Consider the following 8,806-nt stretch of genomic DNA (forward strand, 5'->3'; position numbering starts at 1 on the left):
AGAATCAGGCTGAGACCACGTAGACATGAAATTCAAGCTCTTGGGTATTCATGTTAATTTCCCTTCTTGGCATTGGAACCTGCAGAAGCCTGTAAATATAGCTTGTCCCGGAAGAAGGCTGTGTTAGGTTCATGTAACATTGCACCACACTCAAAGGGGAGATCCATCCTGCTTCCGTTTCCCCCTTCCTCTGGTCTAGAATACTAAAAATTGCTGGCATTAGAACTGGATGCCACCTACCTTCTAGAAATACACAGCACAGCAAACCCAACAAGCCACACTCTGCAGGGAACCAAATGCCCTCCTTCTCTAGAGCCAGCCACCAGTAAAATTTACACACCCACAGGCATTTAGAGGGTGTGACTGTTCTGGGGGCTTTGTCCTCTCCTCCTACCCTTCCCCTAGTTGATCTCATTCTGATCTTTCACCTTGAGTCAACATCTCTTATACAATGGCTCCAAGTCTAAGCTCTTGGACCTGACTTCCCCTTTCCAGTCTAATATGCATTTTGACTTGGCAGAATTCTTCATTGTACTTCCACACCCCCAAATCTCTTCTTCCAAGACTTCCTCCGAGCCACAGTTAAAATCTCCATGTAGCCAGTGGTTGAAAATACAACTTCGGAAGAATCTGTTCTTTACTCTTCATATCTAATTCATCAAGTACTGCTTTTCTGCCTCCAGAACAGTGTCTTGAATTCTAGTACAAACTCCCCAACACTACTGTTGCTTCTTTGAATGAAATTCCCAGTATGCTCCTGGAACTCTTTTTTTTTTTTTGGATATTTTAATTTACATTTCAGATGTTACTCCCTTTCCCAGTTTCCTGGACATAAACCCCCTCTCCCGTCCCCCTCCACTTCTTCTATAAGGGTGTTCCCCTCCCCAACCACCCCACTCCTGGAACTCTTTAAGGCTTTTGAATTCGTTTGCTTCCTTCTACCCTTTCCTGCTTAGATCCACTCCAAAGAGCACTGGGTACCACTTTTCCTAAACATAGCATCGGATGACATTTCTTCCAGTGATTTCTCATTACATCTAAAGACTAGTATAGTACTATGGTCCCTTCCATCCTGCTCTATCTGCATCAGCCTCCACTCTGCCTTCTATCCCTTCACCTTCCCTTAGCTCTAATACAGTCGCCTCAGGTTCAACCCAAGCATACACCATTCAGGGAGGGCTTTGAGGAAACTAATTCAACAAGTTCTCCAGGACACTTCCTCCATTTTCTTCCTCCTCCCTTAGCTGCAAAGGTTTCCTTGGGCCATTTATGGCCTTTGCACTGTTAATTGATGTGTTTAAGGCTGCCTTCCTCCTACATCCTGTACATGCATTCACTACCTCAGCCATATTTAGAAGGTATCTAGATAAGCCTGTGGTTGATAGATACTTTCTGAGTAGAGGAATTCATACAAGCATGGTGTGCACATGTTTTATAAGTCTAGCAAGGTGGGACTAGAAGCCATGAATTGTGGTCAACAGGGACATTCTTCTAAGAAGAGCTTCCCTGTGCTGTAGTCTTCCTTCACAAGTAGTCTCTGGGTCTTCAGTTATCTTAACACTTGTATATACCATTGTCCTTTCCAACTCTGTATATGAAATGGGACATATAGAAATGAAATAATTGTCTTAGCCAGTAATGGATAGTGAAGATGGGAGCCAAGCCTCCCTATCATCTGACTGGTGAAGAACTTTTCTCTGGTTTGCCTTGTGTTAACTTTGGGAGTTTCAACTCCTTACATTAGCTTTGGGGAATTCCAACTTCTGGTATCGATACAAAGAGGATGGATGAGCACCAGCTTTCCTGTTTTGTGAATTTTTTTTCCCCTAAGGCCTTGTAGAGGCCGTTCAGCTTGTACCATAGGAGAGAGAGGTACAGGGAGGAAGCTGCTGGATGGCTATTATCTCTCTTCCCCACAAATATGAGGCTGCACACGGGTTGGGGAACAGCAGGAGAACTAAGCAATGGTGATTCTTGCAGATCTCCAGAGGGCTGCACCAACCAGCTGAGTGAAGATTCTTTGTAAAACGCACTTGTATAAATCTGCTCCAGGGCTTGACAGAGTTTTGGCTGCAAGGGGGTTTCAGCAGTAGCGTGGCTACCTGCTCTTGGATCATCTTAGTTCTGAACCTTACTTGGAGTTCTGAATGTTTCATGGGACTGAAGACCATGACCTTGGGTGGGATCCCAGGGCATATTCAGGAGGTAGTTCATTGAGTACTGCAAGCTTCCTCATGATAGATCTGTTTTTGGCTCTCCCTGCTGGAGTGATTGATTCCCCTGGAGCCTGTATCCCTTTTCTTACTTATTGAGTGTGCGTGATGGATTTTTGACAAGATTGATTTTGACCTGAATACTGCTGAGCTAAATGAATCAACATTGTCAATTCCTCTGCCTGATCCTGAAAAATAGTTATGTGGATAAGAACATTTTTCTTTCAATTGAAGTGCATCTTAGTTCTCATGGTTGCCCAGAAGAAGGTCTCCCTCTGCGAGGGTCCAATGGCTGCCCTCAAAATACCTCCCTCTTGTATTATGGACGCTCAAACCATTTTCCTTTATCTTCTTCGCTCCAGCAGGGCTGCTCTCCGTGCCTGCCGGGCTATGCTTCTCTCACATGCTCCAGCCAGAAATATGAGCTGTAAATTGAGCTTGGCTGTGTGATGAGGAGAGAAAGATTTTTGTCTCATCTCTCTTTCTCACAGCAGTGATTCCTGAATCGGCACATTACTTATTTTTCCCCAAACCTAGAATAGTTGCCGTCTTTAAGGCACAGCTGATGTATAGCTACTTGTGACTCAAAATGGGATTTCACATTCATCTCTTCTCCCTTCAGAGTCTAAGCAAATGTTTGCAGGAGCGGTTCTAAAGCACTGAAGTTCACCCTCATCTCTCTGCCTTCTCTACAGTCTCACAGCTGGATCTGCTGCCAGGCTCACCTGTGGCTCTTGCTTCCTGGATCATGGTAAGTGGGGCAGAAGAGCCGAATTGAGACAGGAAGGTACTGGGAGAGAATGGTTCCCCTACAATGGTTCATGTTGCTGGAGCTTTACAAATTTACATATAATAAATGAGTGTCCCGATGACTGTGTATGGTAACTACTATTCCATACTTATAATCATATAAGGGTCACTCGTCAGTTGCTTTGGACCCTTAGAATAATTCTGCAAAGCCCTGTTAAAGATGCGTGTGAAAGGATTTGACTATATTGGGTGCCTGGTTACCACAGCTGCCTTCTGCTCTGTATCTAAAAAGTGGAAATTGTTGCCATCGACAACCCCTTCATTGACTTCAACTACATGGTCTACATGGTCCAGTATGACTCTACCCATGGCAAATTCAATGGCATAGTCAAGGCTGAGAATGGGAAGCTTGTAATCAATGGGAAGCCCATTGCCATCTTCCAGGAGTGAGATACTGCTAACATCAAATGGGGTGATGCTGGTGGTGAGTATGTCATGGAGTCTACTGGCATCTTCACCACCATGGAGAAGGCTGGGGCCCACTTGAAGGGTGGGGCCAAAAGGGTCATCATCTCTGCCCCTTTGGCAGATGCCCCCATGTTTGTGATGTGTGTGAACCATGAGAAATATGAGAACTCACTCAAGATTGTCAGCAATGCATCCTGCACCAACTCCTTAGTTCCCCTGGCCAAGGTCATCCCTGACAACTTTGGAATCATGGAAGACTATGGATGGTCCCTCTGGAAAGCTGTGGCATGACAGTCATGGGGCAGCCCAGAACATCATTCTTGCATTCAGTGGTGCTGCCAAGGCTGTGGGCAAGGTCATCCCAGAGCTGAATGGGAAGATCATTAGCATGGCCTTCCGTGTTCCTACCCGCAATGTATCCATTGTGGATCTGACGTGCAACCTAGAGAAACCTGCCACGTATAATGACATCAAGAAGGTGGTGAAGCAGGCAACCACTAAAGGGCATCCTGGGCTACACTGAGGACCAGGTTGTCTCCTATGACTTCAACAGCAACTCCCACTCTTCCACCTTTGATGCTGGGGCTGGCATTGCTCTCAATGACAATTTTGTAAAGCTCATTTCCTGGTATGACAATGAATATGGCTACAGCAACAGGGTGGTAGACCTCATGGCCTACATGGCTTCCAAGGAGTAAGAAATCCTGGACCACCCACCCCAGCAAGGATACTGAGAGCAAGAGAGAGGTCCTCAGTTGCTGAGGAGTCCCCGTTCTACCCCACCCCAACACTGAGCATCTCCCTCACAATTTTCATCCCAGAACCCCCATAATAACAGGAGGGGCCTAGGGAGCCCTACTTACTCTCTTGAATACCATCAGTAAAGTTTGCTGCATCCAAAAATAAAAAAGATGCTTCTAGACAAGGTTAGTTGGGGCTCATAAATGGCAATCTGCTTAGAGATACCCATTCTCTAGGGTTCCAGGGCTTTCTACAGTGCCTTTCTCTCTGCCTCTAAGGCTAGCTCAAAGTGCCTCATATTCATATGGGATGCCCAACGTATGGGCACAGCTGTACTTCTCAGCATGGTGGCCAGACTTCACCTACCTCATATGAGCCAAGACCAAAACTTCCTGGGAAGTGGCTGCTGAAACACTTGCCATTGCTCACAGGGATCACCCACTGTGGTTTTCTCCAGATCCAGTCTCTGGCTGCCCATCCTGGTCCCTTGGCCCTGTAAATATGATGCTGTTTCCCAAGCTTCAGGCCAGCTCCTAGCTTGTATCTTGGCATCATCTCTCTGTAGCCTGTTCTCAACTTGCTCTGCAAACTCATTATTCTCTAACAATTATTTTGACAATAGCTCTAGTTCACAAAGACCTTCTCTAGCATCTGCAGAGATAACTTCTGTGGTAAGCAGTATACCTCATCTTCCCCCATCAAGTGCAGACCAACTTCTGGTCCATGCTTCAGAAATGACCCCTAAGCCTAAGGCTTACCCACAGCTCAAGGGTGAGTCCAAAGCTCTCTCCAAGATGGCAGATTTCCACCTTTGGCCATCATCTCTTCTCATACAAATAGCCCATTGCCATCACCAAAATTTTATTAGGGTTTGCCCATATTATTCCCAAGCTGGAGATACTTAATTCAATCTAAGGAGGGGAGGGGGTTCCTAAGTCCTACTATTGCAGAATAACATGAGAATTATTACAGAACAGAATTTTCTAGAAATGCATGGCCACTGCTAAACAGAGAACCACAGTGAAATGGAAAATCACACATGTTTATTTTTTGCGGACACTCTCTGGGATACTAATGGCACAGCCACCCAAGTTCCAGGAAACTGATGCCTGAGTGCTTGACAGAGGAGACTCCTTCAGGCTGAGCTTCTCAGTATTTAGAGGTCAACCGTCCCTTCCTGCCCCACCCCCACAACTTGCAACTCAGGGAGGCTGGGAGAGGGACATGGAGGAGGGTGTTCAGGGTTGTGAGGGGCTGGAATGGTAGGGATGGAATGTCTGCAGCTGAGAACTATAAATCTGCAGGCTTTCAAGAGGACAAAGCCTTGTGCAGAAGAGCCAGTGGGGTGCTGGAGGAGGCTCAGGGCATTCTCTCCTAGAGGGAAGGATCTGGGGGCAGGGAGGGATAGAGCTCTGCACACAGCAGAGACTGCCTCAGTGGAGAGGTGGAGTCTCAGGTTCTATCAGATCCTGGATTTTTTCTACTTCTGTTCAAATCTAACTACTCTACCTGCTTTCTCACCGACACAGCACCCACATGGGTCAAGGTCAATGTAAACTCTGAGGAAGGAGGTGGCATTTCTGTGCAAAGTGAGGGAAAGATAGGACAAGAGGCAAGGCCTCTCTGTGATAGCTAAGGAAGTCTCAGGGAGAAATCACAGAGAGTCCAGATCCACAGGAACCAGGCAGGTCAGACTCCTATGGGCTTCCTGGGCTAAGGTTCCGGCCTGGGTTAAGTCCCTGCTGTGCCTGAAGGAGCCAGAGGCTGTCTTGTCTCTGGGCCTTCTGCAGCCTGCCAGTCCTCACTCTGGGTGATTTGATTTGTGCTGTGAAGAGTACAAATGCCCCCTGGGATCAGAGTGGTTGATTCTGGACTCCTTCCACTGGGTCATTTTACTGACTGGCTATTCATCTGGGTTCAGTGAGAGATGGGAGGGCAGAGGAAGAAGGCTTAGCTGCCATTAACTCCTTCATTGCTGGCCAGTCCTCTGCCTGCTCATTGGACAAGCTCACTTCCAGTCCTCTGGATGTGCATCGCACCCATCCCTGCAGGAGGTCTGTCCCAACTGCTTTGCCATGGTCTACTAGTATAGTCTCAAGCATCCAAGCAATGGCCTCAGCTTCTTCACTGCCTGGCATCCGTCTGACACAGAATAGGCAGGTTATAAAAAAGACAAATGGTTTGTGAAGAAAAATCTCCCTATGCCAGGAGAAGAAGTAGACAGAGACAAATAGAAGGAGCTTCCTTCCAAGCACTACCGCACTTCCTTTCATTTCCAAGGGCCAGATAGCCTTCTTTAAACCAGAGCCTCTTCCCAAGGTACAGGAGGATGGAAATGAAACTGCAGGGGGAGCTTCCAAACAAGCCAGGGGACATAAGCTATTATAGCTGGGGGTAGGGTCAGGAGTGGGCATCAGAGGAGTGACCCACCTAATGCTGCCCAAGGACATTGACTCAAAGGCATGGGGAAAAGATGACAGGAAGTGTCCCAGTGCCTCTGATGTGGCCTCGAGGACCCTCTAGTCCTCTACCATGCAAGGCCTCTAGTAGCCAAGCCACGTGCTTTCAAAGATGACAGCTCACAGAGAAATAACTTGTTCCTATGGGAGGTGGTGATCAATGGCTCAAATTAAATCCCAGAAAAGCTTTTCTTCTTGTCTGACACTTTATAGTTTCTCAGCTTATCTCTTCCCAGGATGGCTGTACAGGTCAGATGATAACTACCCGAACAGCCTAGAAAACATGAGTTCACTGAGGTTTTAAGGGCTGAACTAGCTCTCTGAAGGGCTGAGAGTGGGGAATTCTACTTCATAACACCCAACCTTCCAGTGAAATCCTGTGTGGGCAACTTCTCAGTGTCTCTACCCAGCCCCCGGCCCTTTTTTAATGCTTAAGCATCCTGGGTTAATAAGTGCTTTTCAGTCGCCAAGCTCCATTGAAATGCCTTCAGCCTCTGAATCACTCCATCTCTCCCGTCTGCATTCCCCTTAAATGAATTATCTCTGCATGAGTAACAGAGGTCTGTCTGGGCCATGGACTGTCTGCTCCCCAGATTTGATAGTAACAGCTTCTTGAATACACCCCCCACCCTGGCCATGCCTCTCCCTCCACAACACAGCTCCAGAGTCTTCCAGAAGACGTCCAGTGGTCTCTAATGATCCACCTACAGCCTGGCTGGGCTGACAGCCAGGATCACAGAGGCCAGCTCTGTTCTTGGCAGGAAATGAGGGACTGCTATAGAAATGCCACCCAGGCTGGAAACAAAATCTATGGAGCAGTATCCCTGAGTGGGTGAAGTGCTGGAGAGCAAAGGGTAATCCAGGGTACCCTGGGCTGTGGCCCTTGCCCACAGAATCTGCAGAGATCTGCATTTCAAGGTGCTGGGCTGGGCAGATTCAGGCCTTTGACTGTCAGTCTAAAACTTCCGTCACCTCTGGGTCACCTTGAAAGGGCCCAACGTTTAAAGGCTGTCTCCCAGAATCTAATTCAAAAGTTGGAATCAGCAATTTAAAGGTAGGGTCTGAGAATCAGTCTTTAGAACAGGCCTTCCCCAGGAAGGAGAGGACTTTGGGACATATGTCTAGTGATTCAGACAAGAAAGCTAATAGAGTCACTGTAACTCTTTCACATAGGAGAGTAGGATTGGTCTATATTTCTTAATCTTGAAAGTCAGATAGCTCCATGGAACTGCCTCTCCTCTATAAGCCCATTCAAGGCATTAGAGACATTTTTCTAACAGGTAGGCTATTAGATCCCAATACACTTATGCATAGTTGTAACACCTTGAGTTCATATAACACATATTCTATGTCAGGCTCTCTACTATCTCCTTTAACCGGAGCAACAGTTTTTGAGGTGTCTTATATTATTAATCCAGGCAGCACAGGATGAAACTGAGGTCTAACAAGGTGAAAATAACCCTTGCTAAGGTCATAAGAATAAAGGATTAACTGGGATTTGAGCTCAGCATAGCAACTGTTGGAAGTGAATTCCAGTGTAGAGGTGGGAAAAGGCCATTCTTCCCCCAATTAATGAAACTGCAGGGTGAGCTTCCAGCCAAGCAAGGGAGCATAAGCTATTTTAGTTGGGGTTCTGGGGGTGGAGGTGGGGTGGGAGTGGGGGTGGCAGGTAACCCACCTAATATTACCCAAGGACACTGACTCTCAGATGTGGAGAAAGGATGGTCAGAAGCATCCTCTGACCTTGACCCTTTTTATTTCAACACCCTATTCCTGGTACCAACTTCTGATTAGTTGCTTTGCTGTTGCTGTGATAACACAATAGGAAGTGTTCCTGGGCCTCAGACCTGGCCAGAGTACCTGATGCCTGTGAATTAAACATGCAAAAGAGAGACTAACAGGAGGAAATAACCTGGCTGCTCTATATATGTGGTTTACATGAACCATGGGAGAACTCAGATAAACTACTCAAAGGGTTAGTTAGATTGGAGGTTAAAGGAACATCTTAACAAGGGCAGATAAAAATATGACAAAAGACATGAAAACAGGATGGGGTGGGCTGGCTTACAGGGAAAGGAGTTGAAGTCAGGTTACTTTTGAGGAGCTTAATGGTAGGGTTTTGAACATTGAACTTATGAATACTGGGCACAGTATCATCAGCACATGCTTCCTCAT

The 8,806-nt window shown here is 46.7% G+C and overlaps 1 pseudogene; it reads left to right on the forward strand.

The window, feature by feature from the left end:
* Positions 1-3,081: 3,081 nt before the first annotated feature.
* Positions 3,082-4,196, forward strand: LOC134479959 (glyceraldehyde-3-phosphate dehydrogenase-like; annotated as a pseudogene).
* Positions 4,197-8,806: the final 4,610 nt, after the last annotated feature.

Source organism: Rattus norvegicus, chromosome 8, assembly GCF_036323735.1.
Source record: "Rattus norvegicus strain BN/NHsdMcwi chromosome 8, GRCr8, whole genome shotgun sequence".
In the NCBI taxonomy this organism is placed as follows: Eukaryota; Metazoa; Chordata; class Mammalia; order Rodentia; family Muridae; genus Rattus; species Rattus norvegicus.